General features: G+C 48.3%; 1 protein-coding gene across 4 annotated transcripts in view; it reads left to right on the forward strand.

Annotated features, from left to right (window-relative positions):
* Positions 1 to 1,761: 1,761 nt before the first annotated feature.
* MBP (myelin basic protein) overlaps positions 1,762 to 18,026 on the forward strand; it is a 145,647-nt gene continuing 129,382 nt past the window's right edge. For all 4 annotated transcript variants that reach the window (XM_012465433.3, XM_012465434.3, XM_012465435.3 and 1 more), the window contains exon 1: positions 1,762 to 1,945. The gene's annotated coding sequence lies outside the window, so the exon portion shown is untranslated. The remainder of the gene's footprint in view (positions 1,946 to 18,026) is intronic.

Below are 18,026 nucleotides of genomic sequence, written 5' to 3' on the forward strand. Positions count from 1 at the left end.
GAAAGCCCCCGAGACAGGACCTATTGATCCAAACGTGGATCCATTGTTTCATTAAATACTATTACCCATGTATGTTTTCTCTGAAGACTCCATGAATTTTTAAAACTGCCGAGCTGCCCATCTGCGTGGACACTCTATCCCAACAAAATATGCACGGCGCAATTTTATAACTACTTTAAAAAGACTTTTAACTGGAACGTGTGGAGCCTGCCGTTTGCAGGGCTGACTGTTGGCATATTTAATGTTTCAGGAAACTGCTGAAACCCCAGCAGAAGGAGCACAGAACAGAAGGCCGCCTGCTGCTGCAGTCACTGTGGTCTGAGGGACGCTCCAGAGCCCAGAGCCCAGCTGCAGGGACATCTGCAGGCAGGAAGGTGGCCCGCCCTGTGGAGTCACAGAGATAAAGCCAAGAGATATTTTGGGGAAGAAAAGCTGTTTCTGATGTTAAAACAGGTATCCAAAATAGGACCCAGTGTTCCAGCTTCCTGGCCTGGGCTTTAGTGACGAGCTGGGACCGGGGTGCACCTGCGTTCGCTGTCACCGCCCGTGCTCCTAGGGCAGCTGTCCAGCCTCCCACACCCACTCGCTCATCCTTGACTTAAAGTGAGGTTGTGGGGCAGAAAAATCGGAGAAGCACACTTTATCTCTGGCACCCTTTTCCCCGCCCCTTCTCACCTTCAGCCTCAAATTCCCAGAACCCTCCTGCCCTCTCCACTTTAAAATCTCTCCTGAGGAAAGGCCCAGACTAAATGCTTTTGTATCATCGTGGAATATTTCCCTTCAGTTACCAGCATTTGAACACAGTTGCTAAATCTTCCGGGTCTTCCGGGGAGGCTGGTTTTAGGCCGCAACCCCGACCCCACGCTGAAGCCGCCTCCCAGCGCGGGCCAGGACAGCGCTCAGCCCTCTCCCTCACCTCCTGACAAACTGTGTGGGTCTCAGGCTGCCTCCGGAAGCCCGGGGTCCAGATCCCTGACTCGGGGTGCAGGTCAGGAGGAACGCGGGGCCTCATTCGGGGACTCCCCACTCCTCCTCTTCCACCATCAGGAGACCGAGAATCCAGGAAAAGATCTCCCTGACCACTAAATCTGTGTGCAGGTGAGTCACGGCCAAACAGCAGGCTTTTTCTGTTTAACAGGAGAGTGACGAAGACCACGACGCCTCCGCGCTGCGGGACCCGGCGGCTTCCTCGCACCTGGCGCGTTTGGCTGTCTTTTCCGCGCTGACTTCCTGCGCCCCTCCTGCAGGTGAAGGTGCGCTCCCAGCGCCCAGAGGAGCACCTGCCGCCGCACGTGGGCCTGGGCGGGGCTGCAGGGGAGGGCGGGCGCGCCTGGGAGGACCTGCCCGCTCCTCCCGCCTCCAGGGCGGGCTGACCCTCCTCCTGCAGGCTCGGGGCCGCGCCAAGTCCTTCAGCAGATTCTGGGGTTTCCAGCCCCTGAGGACACGGGGAGATGCGGCCTCGCTCCCCTCCCGCGAGGTCGAGGTCGGGGTCGGGGTGAGTTCGGAGGCCGAGCCACGGGGGAAGGGTCGCGGGCAAGGCTCCAGGCCACCCCTTCTCCGAGGTCCGACCCTGCGCGTGGATCCCGTGCGCCCCCCGAACTCCGCGTGGGCAAAGCGGGCCCGGGGTCCTCGGAGCTCCCGGGGCGGCCGCGTCAGGTGGGGCGGGCCCGGCGGGCTGGGCCTGTGTTTACCTGGCGCGCAGGAAGCCCGGGGAGGCGGGGCCGGGAGCGGGGTGCGCGCCCGTCCCTCGGAACCGCCTTCAGTCTCTGCCGCCGCGCGCCCGCGAGAAGCCGCCTCCCGCCCCGGCGGCCTCGGGCTCCCGACCCCGGAAGGTGGTGCAGGCTGTCCGGGGACCCCGCGAGCCGGCGCTTGAAGCTGGGACCTGCCCGCCCGGGCTTGGGACCCCGCGGCACCCCTCGGCCTCGGAGCAGCGAGCGCAGCGCCGGTGAGTGACCCTCGGGGGCGGGTGGGGGACAGCTCTGGCGCCTTTGTCTCCGTGCCCCTCCGAGCGGGGACCGCGGAGACCTGGGCGGGATCCCGGGGCCGAGCCCCGCAGGAGCCGTGGACTGAGGGTCGGGAACAGGAGCTGTCCCGGCGCCCGGACTCCGAGTCCCTTTCTCGGCCGAGAACGCGCAGGGGGAACCTGGGCAGCAGCGCAGGTGGCCGGGCAGGTGGCAGCCGGGAGCCCCTGACCCCAACCCTCGTCCCTGTCCCCGATCTCTACTGCGAGGGGGTGGGCGCGGGTGTAGACTCGGCTTTACTGCGCCGGGGCCGGACCCTGACAGGTGTCCAGGGTGGTCTCCAGCCAGGCCCGGCGTCCCGGGGTCGCAGAAACCGCTCGGCCTCGGGCCTCGGGGCTGAGGGGAGGAGTCTAGGGTGGGAGGGACGGCGGTCAGAAGCGGCCACTCAGGGCGGGTGCGGAGAGGGTGCTGGCGGCGAGAGCGCGCTGCGGGGGTCCTTCCGGCGCCTGCCAATCACGTCCCGAGGGCCCCGCGCGCGATCACGCCCCTGCCGCTACCCCCGAGGTGAAGCGCAGTTTCCCTGTGAACTCTGAGGGCGGGGGCGAGAGCCTGGGTCCGGGCTTCCGCCTTCTCCGGGCCTGTCTCGGGCTTCTCGGCTGGCCAGTCCTGCGCCCACCTGGGCCCACGTGCGCGTCCGCAGCTGCCCGCCCTCCCTCGCGGCGCTGAGCGCTGGGCCCGCTGGGCCCGGGTCTCCCCGGCTGCTCCTCCCGGGCCCGACGGCCTGTCCTGGGCCGGGGGCGTGGGGTGCGGGGTGCCCCCGAGGCCGGCGTGTGTGACCCGCGCGCGGTCATTCGCCGCCACACTAGGTCTTCCCGGGCGCCGGGAGCAGCGCCTGTGCCCTTTCGCGTCCACCTGAACCCCCTGTTTCGGGAGGTGGAGTGGGGCTCGGGAAGGGGTTCGAGTGTCTTTAGGGATCCCCGTGCGAGTCTGCCTGGAAAAAGGCGCGTTCTGGTTCCTTGTTCCGTTTTCCGATTGCAGCGACGTGAGAATCAACAAGTGCTCGGCTTCTCTGCGGGTGGGTGATGGGCGCAGGGCTCGCCCGGCTTTGGGAGGGCGTGGACTTCGTTCCCGGGAGGTCTCTGCCTCATCTTGACCACAGAACGCCCCGCCTGGAAAGAGGGCTTTTCAGAGGAAGGAAAGGTCAGGGAACAGCCAGTGTGTATTTTGGACATTTTATCTGGCGAAGCTCCGGGGACGGGTTAAGGACGGTCACGCTCAAGTCAGGGACCAAATGGATGGAGCAGGGTCCTGCACTGAGCTCCCTGGCGGCCACCTCCAGCGATGGGCGCCTCCTTAGCCTCCTTAGCGGTTGGGACCCCGGGCTGTGGATATGGCCCAGAGCCTGGAACTCAGCTGCCCTTCAGCAGAGGAAGGAAGGCCATGACCTGAAACCGGGCCGGCAGCCAGGGAGGGGATGCTCCCACCAGCCAAGGGAAAGGGCGCCGCGCCAGAGGCTTTTTCTTTTTCTTTTTTTTTCCAAGTGGGATAAACAGAAACCTGAGGAAAAAGAATCCAGTTAAAAATGGTTGTAAATGCTAGAGTAACTCTCAGGGAGTTAACTGTTCTGAAACAACCACCTCAGTTAACCACCGGGTTAAACAAAGCCATTCTGTTCTAATCTTTGAAAACTCTCCAGAAGTATCACAGTTCTGCCCAGAGATAAGGAAGTGTAACATGCGTCACTTGATTTAGATCTGGTGGCTCATGGCTCCAGCATGATTTGAAACGTCCGCTTTGAGTGTGGTCAGTGTCGGTTCTGGCTGTGGGCACTAATGAAAGGTAGCCACCAAACGCTGCGGGGAAAAAGGAGACCAGCCTTTCTTGTGATGTTTCTATTTCTGCCTGAACTTGTAAATGTTAATTATAAGTTATTTTGTTTGTCTTTTAGCCCCAAGTTCTTTAAAAATACGACATGCTGTACTAAAAATACAAAAATTATCTGGGCGTGGTGGCAGGTGGCTTAATCCCAGCTACTTGGGAGGCTGAGGCAGGAGAATCTCTCGAAGTTGGGAGGTGGAGGTTGCAGTAAGCCGAGACCATGCCATTGCACTCCAGCCTGTGCAACAAGAGCAAAACTCTGTCTCAAAAAAAAAAAATGTCATGCTTAAGATTAGCAGCTGCCTCTGTGCCTTTTCTGTCCCCAGGGAGTGTTTATCGAGCACTTGCACATTGCCAGGCTCTCTTCTGAGAGCTGTTTGTCACTTCAGTTAACAGTTGTAATGGCCCTAGGTGCCCTCATTGGAGGTCACCATGCCTTTCATATCTTCATTTTGACTGATGAAGAAACAAGGCCCAGAGAGGTTAAGTTACTCTAAGGGCACCCAGGAAGAGGCAGGATTTTGTCCAGGGAGTCTGCACCAGCGCCTCACTGCTGCTCTGCCCTGCCGTGGTGAACAGGATGACTTGCAAAGGTGCTCCTCATTCCTCCTTTTAAACTTCCACCCCTAATGATGAGTGGCGTGCACCCACAGATGTTTCCTTTCAAGAATCATTTGACCAAAAGGCTCCTGTCATCCGTCTTTGTTCATCATCCTCTCCTTAGCTTTCTTAGTTGCCAATAAAAAAGAAAGTATTCTAATTACTAATCACTCTTTTTTTTTTTTTTTTTTTTTTTTTTTTGGGACAGTCTTGCTCTGTCGCCCAGGCTGGAGTGCGATAGTGCAGTCTCAGCTCACTGCAGCCTCCACCTCCCAGGTCCAGGTGATTTTCCTGCCTCAGCTTCCTTAGGAGCTGGGACCACGGATGTGCACCACCACACCTGGCTAATTTTTGTATTTTTTGTTTGTCTGTTTGTTTAGTAGAGACAGGGTCTCACCATGTTGGCCAGGCTTGTCTCAAACTCCTGACCTCAGGTGATCTACCCACCTTGACCTCCCAGAGTGCTGGGATTACAGGCGTGAGCCACCGAGCCAGCCTCTAATTACTCTTGGGATAATTTTAAATAAATGGCCATTAAGCAGGAAGACACTTGGTTGGCCCATTGGAGCCCCTGAAGGAAGCTCCGGAGCTGTGGAAGGGAGGAGTGCTCACGCCACAGGCCCTGTTGCCAGGTGAGCCACTAGAATAGTCTCCAGAGATTTTACATCCCTGTCATAACCTGTAGTGAGCAGGCTTCCTCCATAGAAACAGAAGGCGATGGAGAAACATATTAGACTCATGAAGGAATTGTGTATGCGGAGGTGGGCCGGCCAGGTTTGTGGGACGTTCGTAGGACAGGCCGACCCGAAGGGCAGCTGATCTCTCCAGTGGGTGCTGAAACTGCCTTCCACGGCAACAGCTTCCACAGTGCCAGCGACGACTGTGAGTGCGTGTTCCAACACTACTGGCAATGTCTCAGACTCAATGGCCATTAGAGCACAGAAATGTCATCCTGAATATTCTTTTGTTCTGGGCTCTGTGAACAGCACCGCATTGGTCTGAGTGACCATTGTGGAAAACAGGTGGATGTCAAAAGATGAGGAGGAGCAGACCTGTGTGAGGCTAGGATCTGGACGACATGGAAAGTTCTAAAATTCAGTAATTTGAAACAAGCCATTCAAGAGCAGAATACGAACCTGAAGAGAAAACCCAGATGGACCGATAAAATACGAAAAGAACTTTAACCCTCTGGGAGTCAGGGAATTCAAAGTTAAAATGGCAAAAGGTTTTTTTTTTTTTTTTACATTTGTTGTACTGGAAAAAAATTTAAATTGTGACTATACCAAATATTAGAGAAGGAGTAGAAAAATTAGACCTCACGTGAGTTTGAGCGGACTATAAGGAACAAGATGTTACAGAATAATCTAGAAAAGCTGAAGATGGGTATATCCTAAGAGCTAACAATTTCACTTCTAGGGAAAACACGGTATTCACTGAAGCAATTTTTTAAGAGTCTGTTTTGAGATAATTACAGATTCGTATGCAATTCCCTTCACCGGTTTCCCCAACAATAACATCTTATGAAACCATAGTACAATGCCACAGCCAGAAAATTAACATTGATACAACCCATTAACTTTGTTCACATTTCAGATTCCGCCAGTTGACATGTACTCACTTTATAGTGTGTGTGTGCACGCCTGTGCACTTAGTTGTGTGTAATTTTATCACCCGTGTATAACCGTGTGACCACCAACACATCAGGGGACAGGACAGTTTCATCACAGGATCCTTGATGCTACCTTACAGCCAAGCCGACTTCCTCCTTCCCCCTCCCTGAGCCTGGCAACCACACGACATTTCCCCTTTTCTATAATTTTGTCATTTTAACAATGCTCTGTAAATGGAATCCTACACTATGCAGCCATTCGAGCCAGACTTCTTCCGCTAAACGCAATTCCCCTGAGACGCATCCAGGTTGGCGAGCGTGTCCATAGGTGTTTCTTTTTAATTGCTCAGTGGTGTTCCCTCGTTGAACACCACTGTGTGTTCAACTGTTCACCCAGGAAGGGCACTTGGGTTATTTCCAGTTTTTGGTTATTGCAAATAGAGCTGCTGTGAACATTCATGTACAGGTTTTTGTGTGAACACAGTTTTCATTTCTCTGGGATACGTGCCCAGGAGTGCAATCGCTGAGTCATATGGTTAGCACATGTCTAATTTTATAAGAAACTGCTAACTCTTTTTCAGAATGGCTGCACCATTTTGCGTTTTCGCCAGTGGTGTGTGAGTGATCCAGGATCTTCCCAGCCTGGTATTGCCACTATTTTTGTTTTTATTATTTTAACTGTTCTAATACATGTGTAGTGATATTTCCTGATGGTTTAATTTGCATTGCCCTGATGGGTAATGACATCAAGAGCTTTTTATGTACTTACGGCCATTTGTGTATCCTCAGTGAAAAGTCTGTTCATGTCTTTTGCCCATTTTTTAATTGGATTGTTTGGTTTTTAACAATTGAGTTTTCATCATTCTTTATATTTTCTGGATACTGGCCCTACCACGCTGCGATTATTTCCCACCGGTTTCTCTTGTTCTTTCATCTTCACAGAGTCTTTTGCAGAAAGTTTTACATTTTGATGAATTCAAGTTATTTTACCTTTTTTGCATTTTGATTTTTGGCATGAAGTCTAAGTCTTCACCTAGCCTGAAGTCCTGAAGATTTTCTCCTTTTTTCCCTACAAATTTTATAGTTTCACATTTTACACTTAAGTCTATTTTCCATTTTGAGTTAATTTTTGTATGAGCTGTGAGGTGTAGGTTGAGGGTTATTTGGTGCGGTTTGGGTTTTGTCAGTGAATGTCCAGTTGCTCTGTGACTGTTGAAAAGATGATCCTTCTGCCATTAAATTGCTTTTGCACCTTCATTAAAAATGGCTTCCACTTGTTGCTGTGGGTCTATTTCTGGGTTCTCTGTTCTGTTCCACTAATCTATATGCCTGTCCCTCTGCCAGCAGCATGCTGTCTTGATTACTGTAGTTGCATAGTAAACTTTAATCAGGTGGAGTGACTTCCTCTCACTTTATTCTTCTTTATAAAAACATATGTTACCTGTTGTAGGTTCTGGGCCTTTCCATATGAGTTTCAGAATAGCTTGTTTATGGTTACAGAAACCTTGCTGGGCTTTTGATAGGAATTTCTTTAAACCTAGAGATGAGTTTGGGGAGAATTAACAGTTTTACTGTGTTGAGTCTGCCAGTCCATGATGACAGGTTCTCTCTCTCTGGTTATTTAGGTCTTCTTTAATTTCTTTCATCAGTGTTTTATAATTTTCAGTGCACATATTCTGAATCTATAATTTTTTTTACAGTCTACATAAGTGTTTTATTTCCTTTGGGGCACTTCTAAATGACGTTGTGTTTTTAACTTCAGTTTCCACGTTTCTTGTGGAGTATATAGAACTGTGAGTAACTTTTATGTGTCAGTATGTATTCTGAAACCTTACTGAACTGGCTTATTACATCTACGAGGACTTCTTTTTTTGGTAGATTTCTTGGGATCGTCTATGTAGATCATCATGTTATCTGCAAATTGGATAATTTTATTTCTTCTTTCCAATTTATATCCTTTTTATTTCTTTTTCTTACTGTACTGCTTAGAATTTCCAGTGCTATATTTAATAAGAGTTGCAAAAACTTGCCATATTTCTGATCTAAAAGGGTAAAGCATTGAGTTTTTACCACTAAATACGATGTAGCTATAGGGTTTTCTTTTTTTTTTTTTGAGACGGAGTTTCACTCTTGTTACCCAGGCTGGGGTGCAATGGCACGATCTCGGCTCACTGCAACCTCCGCCTCCTGGATTCAGGCAATTCTCCTGCCTCAGCCTCCTGAGTAGCTGGGATTACAAGCACGCACCACCATGCGCAGCTAACTTTTTGTATTTTTAGTAAAGACGAGGTTTCACCATGTTGACCAGGATGGTCTCGATCTCTTGACCTCGTGATCCACCCGCCTCGGCCTCCCAAAGTGCTGGGATTACAGGCTTGAGCCACCGCGCCCGGCCCAGCTATAGGGTTTTAAAGATGTTCTTTGTCAAGTTGAGGTAGTCCATGTCTGTTCATGAGTGTGTGTTGTATTTTGTCAAATATTTTTTTCTGGGACAATTTATACGTTCATGAGATTTTTCTTCTTTGACTTCATGGTATGATGGACAGTATTGATTGAGTTTCTAATACCGACCCACCCTTGGGTATCTGGTATACATTCCACTTGGCCATGTATACAATTTTTTTATATGTTGCTAGATTCACTTTACTAATGTTTTGTTGAGGACTTTTGCCTCTAAGTGTTCGTGAGATAGTGATTGATCTGTGGTTCTCATTCTTTGTATCATCTTTGCTAGTTTCAGTATCAGGATAACTGGCCTCATAAAATGAGTTAGAAAGTGTTCCTACTTGTTCTGACTTTTGGAAGAGATTGTATGAAATTGCCATAAATTTCTCCTTAACTGTTTTAGTAGAAATTTCCAGTGAAACCATATGGACCTGGGGGTTTTTTTCTTGAGTATTTCCTTTTTTCTACTTTCTTTGTATAAATTTAGCTTGTTCGTTTGTTTCTTGAATTAGAACTTAGATTATTAATTTGAGACTTTTTCTGTTTTCTAATATAAGTCTCTCAAGCCATGAATTCCCTCTTAGCACTACTAAACTAGGTGTACATGTTTTGTTGGGTAAAGGTTTTGATACCAAAAAGAAAGAGGGAAACACACTAATCCCCCATGAGTAGGGCTGAAGATGTATACTATGATTTATTTACAACAGTTAAAATAAACTACCCTGACTTTGTGTATCTACATGGACAAAATTCTAAATAACAGTTCTGAATGGAAAGCAGCAAACTGCAAATTAATGCATGTTATAATATTATTCTCTTTATTTAAAATTGTCAAATACGTGAAAGTCATGCCCGGTAACGTTATCTTCTGACCTCGGGGAGGGGAGGTGATTGGCTGTCTCTATATGGTTTCATTTCCTGTATTTATTTATTTATTTATTTATTTATTTATTTATTATACTTTAAGTTCTGGGGTACATGTGCAGATTGTGCAGGTTTGTTACATAGGTATACACGTGCCATGGTGGTGGTTTGCTGCATCCATCACCCCATCATCTACATTAGGTATTTCTCCTAATGCTGTCCCTCCCCAATCTCCTCACCCCCTGCCATTTCTCCCCTAGCCCCCACCCCTCAGGCCCCAGTGTGATGTTTTCCTCCCTATGTCTGCATGTTCTTGTTGTTCAACACCTACTTATAAGTGAGAACATGTGGTGTTTGGTTTTCTGTTCTTGTGTCCGTTTGCTCAAAATGATGGTTTCCAGTTTCATCCATGTCCCTGCAAAGGACATTAACTCATCCTTTTTTATGGCTGCATCGTATTCCATGGTGTATATGTGACACATTTCCTTTATCCAGTCTATCATTGATGGGCATTTGGCTTGGTTCCAAGTCTTTGTTATTGTGAACAGTGCTGCAGTAAACATATGTGTGCATGTGTCTTTATAATAGAATGGTTTATAATCCTTTGGGTGTATACCCAGTAATGGGATTGTTGGATCAAATGGTAGTTCTATTTCTAGAACCTTGAGGAATTGCCACACTGTCTTCCACAATGGTTGAATTAATTTACACTCCCACCAACAGTGTAGAAGCATTCCTATTTCTCCACATCCTCTCTAGCATCAGTTGTCTCCAGATTTTTTAATGATCACCATTCTAACTGGCGTGAGGCAGTATCTCAGTGTGGTTTTGATTTGCATTTCTCTTTTTGAGAAATTGCATCACCAGTGATGATGAGCTTTTTTTTCATATGTTTGTTGGCTGCATAAATGTCTTCTTTTGAAAAGCGTCTGCTCATATCCTTTGCCCACTTTTTGATGGGGTTGTTTTTTTCTTGTAAATATATTTTAGTTCTTTATAGAGTCTGGATATTAGCCCTTTGTCAGATGAGTAGATTGTGAAAATTTTTTCCCATTCTGTTGGTTGCCGATTCACTCTAATGATTGTTCCTTTTGCTGTGTAGAAGCTGTGGAGTTTGATTAGGTTCCATTTTTCTATTTTGGCTTTTGTTGCCGATGCTTATGGTGTTTTAGTCATAAAGTCCTTGCCTACGCCTATGTCCTGAATGGTTTTGTCTAGGTTTTCTTCTAGGGTTTTTATGGTGTTAGGTCTTATGTTTAAGTCTTTAATCCATCTGGAGTTAATTTTAGTGTAAGGTGTCAGGAAGGGGTCCAGTTTCTGCTTTCTGCACACGGCTAGCCAGTTTTCCCAACACCATTTATTAAATAGGGAATCCTTTCCCCATTGCTTGTTTTTGTCAGGTTTGTGAAAGATCAGATAGCTCTAGATGTGTGGTGTTCTTTCTGAGGCCTCTGTTTTGTTCCATTGGTCTATATCTCTGTTTTGGTACCAGTACCATGCTGTTCTGATTACAGTAGACTTGCAATATAGTTTGAAGTCAGGTAGTGTGATGCCTCCAGCTTTGTTTTTGTTTTTGTTTTTGCTTGGCTATGGGGGCTCTTTTTTGGTTCCATATGAAGTTTTAGGTGATTTTTTTCCAATTCTGTGAAGAAATTCATTGGTAGCTTGATGGGGATAGCATTGAATCTGTAAATTACCCTGGGCAGTATGGCCATTTTCACAATATTGGTTCTTCCTAACCATGAGCATGGAATGTTTTTCCATCTGTTTGTGTCCTTATTTCCTTGAACAGTGGTTTGTAGTTCTCCTTGAAGAGGTCCTTCACATCCCTTGTTAGTTGTATTCCTAGGTATTTTATTCTCTTTGTAGCAATTGTGAATGGGAGTTCACTCATAATTTGGCTCTCTGTTTATTTTGATATTTTATACAAATAAGAGAATGTGTTACTTTTCTGATGAAAAGGATAAACCAGTTGTCTTATAGATTATTATCTGTGCTTTTTAATATGTTTGAACTAATTAGTAATTTTTATTAGCAATAAATAAATATAATCAATGTGAAGTTTGGGGGCAAATGAGACCAACGATAATGAAGTGTTAAGGAGGAAGATGAGAAGGCCTCACAAAGGAATCTGAAAGTAGGTGTGGAGGCAAAATTACTGAAATTTGGTAAGAGCACGACAGTGGCAAGGAAGGAGGAGAGGAAGAAGAAAGCAGAAGAGACGGTCTCCATCCTCCTTGTTGTCACTTGTTCAAGTAGTATAAATGCAGAAAGGGGGGATGAAGAGATCTGAAAAGAGAAGCGTGCAGAAATGGGCAGGAGCTAGGACCTCGGAGGAGTGGGCCGGATTCGGCACAAGCCTGGGGATTAACTGGGTGTTTGCAAACTCACTCTTGAGCCAATGACTTTAAAAAAAAACCATGAGAATCTAGCTAAATCTGAAAAGATTTAAGGAACAAAGTTGTTATGGACTCTTTTTCCTTCTTGGCTGCCAGGATTTATAATGAGCTGGGCCTCTAAGTGCAGTCTAGCGTGATTCATACAGAGGCCAGCAAGCCAGGGCCCCACTTCCTGTCACTCTACAGGCTACCTGGCTCAGAGACTCTGCAGGTGCAGCTCGGCTGCCCACTCAGCAGTCTCAGGAAGTCCCCAAAGCCCTATCTCCTATCTCCTGTGAGTGGGCTCTCCCCGACTGGCCCCGAGGGAGCCTTTCCTCCTTTCCTCTCCCATTCCCTCCTAACTCATCTGAGACAGGCACCCAGGCCAGTGCGGCCCCAGGTGTCCAGTGTCCAACCCCCACTTCCAGGGGTGCAGCTGGGGAGGATGGTGCAGGCAGCGACCACAGCAGTTACTGAGCCCCAAGAGAGGAGACCAGCACGGCGGGGAGTGGGAGGATGCGGCCAGAAGAGTTATTCTAGCAATTTATGCTTACATCAATTCACTTTCTTTAAGAGTAAAGGGATTGGCATTCAGCTCACCAATTTTCCAAAGGTCAAGAAGGAAAATGAAGTTTTATTCACAGTATATGATTAATCAAATTACCTGTTTAATTTTACATTAGAGGCCACATATGAAATATATGAAAAGGCAAGTAACGAGGAGAGAGAACATGGAAAGGACCAGGAGGCAGAGATGAGGGGCAGGCAGGAGGCTGGAGAAAGGGAGATTTCTCAGGGGCTCAGGGGACTGTTGGTGTGGCCCCCTTTGGGGGCATCCGGTGACACGGGATGTTCCCAGAGAGCCCTGCTCCTTCTAGGTAGGAAGGTGTGACCGTGCCGCCCTGCAGGCAGGAGCAAAATGCCCCGTCCCGGGAAGGGGTGGAGCTCAGGGCGGCTACACCGGCAGACACCGTGCAAGTGCCCTAGGCTGCTTCCGCTGACCACCAACCCAGAGAGACAGAGAAATGATCCACTCAGATCTGCTTTTCACCTGGAGTCTGATCAAGAAACCTAACATTTCAGAGGTCAACACACGCAGAAAACAAAACAACAGTACCTGGATCAGTTTAGAGTCCTAGCAGGGAAAGACGTTTGGTGGCTGAACGCACAACTCCCAAGCCAAGCATCTGCCGTGGCCCCGTTGCCTGCCCACCTGGGGAGGGGACACGCTGCTGCTGTGCTCTGCAGCCACCTACCCACATTGCGCTGAGAATTCAAATTAAATGCAGAGTCCTAGGCCCACCCTGGCATACCACCCCGCCGTCTTGGGGATGGGCCGAGGAATATATATTTTAATGAGTTCCTGGTTAACTCAGGATCTCTGCTGTAAGTGAAGGAAGGAGACAAAGAGTGAATGCCTCGGTAGTTCTAGGTCTACACAGCTCATCCGAGTGGACACACAGGCTCTCCAATGTGTGCTTTGGACAGTGAGCGGGTCAGTGTCCTAGGTCTACATAGCTCATCCGAGTGGACACATGGGCTCTCCAATGTGTGCTTTAGACAGTGAGCGGGTCAGTGTCCTAGGTCTACACAGCTCATCCGAGTGGACACACAGGCTCTCCAATGTGTGGTTTACACAGTGAGCGGGTCAGTGTCCTAGGTCTACACAGCTCATCCGAGTGGACACACAGGCTCTCCAATGTGTGCTTTAGACAGTGAGCGGGTCAGTGTCCTAGGTCTACACAGCTCATCCGAGTGGACACACGGGCTCTCCAATGTGTGCTTTAGACAGTGAGCGGGTCAGTGTTCCTAGATCTACACAGCTCATCCGAGTGGACACATGGGCTCTCCAATGTGTGCTTTAGACAGTGAGCGGGTCAGTGTCCTAGGTCTACACAGCTCATCCGAGTGGACACACAGGCTCTCCAATGTGTGGTTTACACAGTGAGCGGGTCAGTGTCCTAGGTCTACACAGCTCATCCGAGTGGACACACAGGCTCTCCAATGTGTGCTTTAGACAGTGAGCGGGTCAGTGTCCTAGGTCTACACAGCTCATCCGAGTGGACACACGGGCTCTCCAATGTGTGCTTTAGACAGTGAGCGGGTCAGTGTTTCTAGTTCTACACAGCTCATCCGAGTGGACACACGGGCTCTCCAATGTGTGCTTTAGACAGTGAGCAGGTCAGTGTCCTAGGTCTACACAGCTCATCCGAGTGGACACACGGGCTCTCCAATGTGTGCTTTAGACAGTGAGCGGGTCAGTGTCCTAGGTCTACACAGCTCATCCGAGTGGACACACGGGCTCTCCAATGTGTGGTTTAGAGAGTGAGCGGGTCAGTGTTTCTAGTTCTACACAGCTCATCCGAGTGGACACACGGGCTCTCCAATGTGTGGTTTAGACAGTGAGCGGGTCAGTGTCCTAGGTCTACACAGCTCATCCGAGTGGACACACGGGCTCTCCAATGTGTGGTTTAGACAGTGAGCGGGTCAGTGTTCCTAGATCTACACAGCTCATCCGAGTGGACACACAGGCTCTCCAATGTGTGCTTTAGACAGTGAGCGGGTCAGTGTCCTAGGTCTACACAGCTCATCCGAGTGGACACACGGGCTCTCCAATGTGTGGTTTAGAGAGTGAGCGGGTCAGTGTTTCTAGTTCTACACAGCTCATCCGAGTGGACACACGGGCTCTCCAATGTGTGCTTTAGACAGTGAGCGGGTCAGTGTTCCTAGGTCTACACAGCTCATCCGAGTGGACACACGGGCTCTCCAATGTGTGGTTTAGACAGTGAGCGGGTCAGTGTTCCTAGATCTACACAGCTCATCCGAGTGGACACACGGGCTCTCTAATGTGTGCTTTAGACAGTGAGCGGGTCAGTGTCCTAGGTCTACACAGCTCATCCGAGTGGACACACGGGCTCTCCAATGTGTGGTTTAGAGAGTGAGCGGGTCAGTGTTTCTAGTTCTACACAGCTCATCCGAGTGGACACACGGGCTCTCTAATGTGTGCTTTAGACAGTGAGCGGGTCAGTGTTCCTAGGTCTACCCAGCTCATCCGAGTGGACACACGGGCTCACCAATGTGTGCTTTAGACAGTGAGCGGGTCAGTGTTCCTAGATCTACACAGCTCATCCGAGTGGACACACGGGCTCTCTAATGTGTGCTTTAGACAGTGAGCGGGTCAGTGTTTCTAGTTCTACACAGCTCATCCGAGTGGACACACGGGCTCTCTAATGTGTGCTTTAGACAGTGAGCGGATCAGTGTCCTAGGTCTACACAGCTCATCCGAGTGGACACACGGGCTCTCCAATGTGTGGTTTAGAGAGTGAGCGGGTCCGTGTTCCTAGATCTACACAGCTCATCCGAGTGGACACACGGGCTCTCTAATGTGTGGTTTAGACAGTGAGCGGATCAGTGTCCTAGGTCTACACAGCTCATCCGAGTGGACACACGGGCTCTCTAATGTGTGCTTTAGACAGTGAGCGGGTCAGTGTTCCTAGGTCTACACAGCTCATCCGAGTGGACACACGGGCTCTCCAATGTGTGCTTTAGACAGTGAGTGGGTCAGTGTCCTAGGTCTACACAGCTCATCCGAGTGGACACACGGGCTCTCTAATGTATGCTTTAGACAGTGAGCGGGTCAGTGTCCTAGGTCTACACAGCTCATCCGAGTGGACACACGGGCTCTCTAATGTATGCTTTCCTGTGATCAGGAAGTTCTTTATGTTTCACTGATAAATTGAATTTGCATTATCTCGTTGATGCTGGAGTGTTTTGTTGAGAGTTTATTTTTATTTGCATCATGTATTTTTGATACTTTCTCCACATTCGAGAACCACGTTTTATGTCCTGCATGTGAGCACTACTTCATCTGATGAGGAAGGTTTACAGATACTCATTTTCCTCGTCTTTCTTGTATAATTGAAAGCTAATATGTTTGCTAAACTTGCTGTCAAAGCAAAAAGTGATAGAGCTATATTGCCAGGTCCTCCATACAGCAAATGGACCATCACTTTTTAAAAATTCCTTGGTGTATACTGTGCACAAAAATACTATGCTGTGCATTTCAGGGTACATTAAGAGAAAATAGATGTCGCTCTTGCCCTTGAAGTGCTTTTAGTTTTGTTAGAAAACTTAGAAGTTCTCAAGTAAGTTTCCCAAGGCAATGCTGCAGTGTTTCTTTAGAAGGGGGCTGAGCTCAGTAGAGGAGTGAAGTGGCCTGGATGATGACAAGTAGAACAGAATTATGTTGAATGGAAAATACACTGGCCAGACACAGTGGCTCACGCCTGTAATCCTAACACTTTGGGAGGCCAAGATGGGTGGATCACCTGAAGTCAGGAGTTCGAGACCAGCCTGGCCAACATGGTGAAACCCCGTCTGTACTAAAAATACAAAACTTAGCTAGGCATGGTGGTGGGCACCTGTAATCCCAGCTACTCGGGAGGCTGAGGCAGGAGAATCACTTGAACCCAGAAGGCAAAGGTTACAGTGAGCCGAGATCATGCCACTGCACTCCAGCCTGGGTGACAGAAGGAGAGTGTGTGTGTGTGTGTGTGTGTGTGTGTGTGTGTGTGTGTGTGTGTGTGTGTGTGTGTGTGTAGAGAGAGAGAGAGAGAGAAACAACGTTTTGGTCTCTTCTATGCCACAGTTCACTCTCAGTTGGCCTCCACGGTCCCATGAGCTCCCCGAGCTTCTCCCAGCTCCCTCATCTAGGAAACTTCTCAGGACTCTGACTGAGACTTTAGCTGGGATTCCCAGCTCATCGTCGGTGTAGCCGGCTCCTTTCTGGACTCGCCCCTGACCTTGTTTCTCGCCTGTCTCCTTCCTTGCACAGCTTCCAGAAAGGATGGCTGTATTCTCCAGTTTTGGCAGCATTTTGTTTACAAGGGGCTGAAATGCTACATTGCAAACTTACGTTCTAGAAAACTGTTAAAATACGTTTTACCCCCACTGATGTCTACCATCGTGCACAGTCCTAATACTTAGTTCCATAAACCGAGAGGCGGATTCTGCCAGTTCTACTCATCATCATCCAATTGATACACAGCAAGAGCCTAAATTTTGCAGATGGCATGTGTCTACATCTGTTCTCCACCAATCAGAAGCTAAAGACCTGGGCATGATTTATTCAGCTTAAATCGTGCCTGAAAATACCAGATAAATTAACTCAGTAATTTGACCAAAAAAAAGAAAAGAAAGAAAAAGACTCTCACGTATTTTAGGAGCTAGGCTTCTCTTACTTACATGGGGTTGTGGCAGGCAGGGTATTTTGGTTGTTTTATTCTTTTTTTTTGGCTATCTGAAAATGTAATAACCTTGGGATAGCTTGAGAGCAAGATTTATGAAATGTAAGCACCAGCTACAGTTGTCTTCCTAGAAATATAAAGAGGATAAATTGTATTTCAGAAAGAGGCATAGTAGGTCTATGGACAGCTTCAATATATCATTTTAGATTGCTGTATGAAACGTGATTTTAAAAGGGAGATGATGATTCTTTTATTCTGTCATTATTTTCCTATGTCAGGACATATTTGAAGAGAGGAGGATTTAAGCAAGATATTACAAGCTCGCCTTATTCATTTCAGACTAGTGGTTCAGAATTGGTGCACACAGGGCAGGAGAACTCAGAAGACCAGAGGCTGGCAGCAGCCTTCCTGAACACACATGTTTAAATGGATGTAAGGGTTAAAGCCTCATTAGGAAATAGTCCTAACACTAAATGAACAGACTGCTCGGTAAGCAACACCAAAATGAAGTGTACTAGAGGAACTTAAAGTAAAATCTTTTTTTTTTTTTTTTTTGAAACAGTCTCCCTCTGTCACCCAAACTGGAGTGCAGTGGCGCAATCATGGCTCCCTGACCCCTCAATCTCCGGGGCTCAAACGACCCTCCCACCTTAATCTCCCCGAGTAGCTGGGAGCACAGACAGGCACACACTGCCACACCAGGCTAATTTTTATATTTTTAATTTTTTGTGGAGACAAGGTCTCTCCATGTTGCCCCAGCTTGTCTCAAACCCTTGGGTTCGAAGGATCCTCCCACTTGGTCTGCTAAAGTGCTGGGATTGCAGGCGTGAGCCACCATGCCCAACCTTACATTTTAATGGGAGGTAGATTAAAACATGGACGTTTCACACAATTTCAAAAACTAAAACAAAGCTACTACATTTGCTCCAGAAGATAGAAAAAGGTCCCAGAGGTATTTTTGTATGGGTTGATCTGATACAGTCGTCTCACAAGAGTCCTAAATCTTGTAGATGCAACGTCATTTTATAACGTGCATAGAGGAATT

The sequence above is a fragment of the Aotus nancymaae genome, unplaced genomic scaffold (genome assembly GCF_030222135.1).
Source record: "Aotus nancymaae isolate 86718 unplaced genomic scaffold, 86718_ANA_hifiasm-v0.15.2.pri h1tg000020l, whole genome shotgun sequence".
NCBI classification, from domain to species: domain Eukaryota; kingdom Metazoa; phylum Chordata; class Mammalia; order Primates; family Aotidae; genus Aotus; species Aotus nancymaae.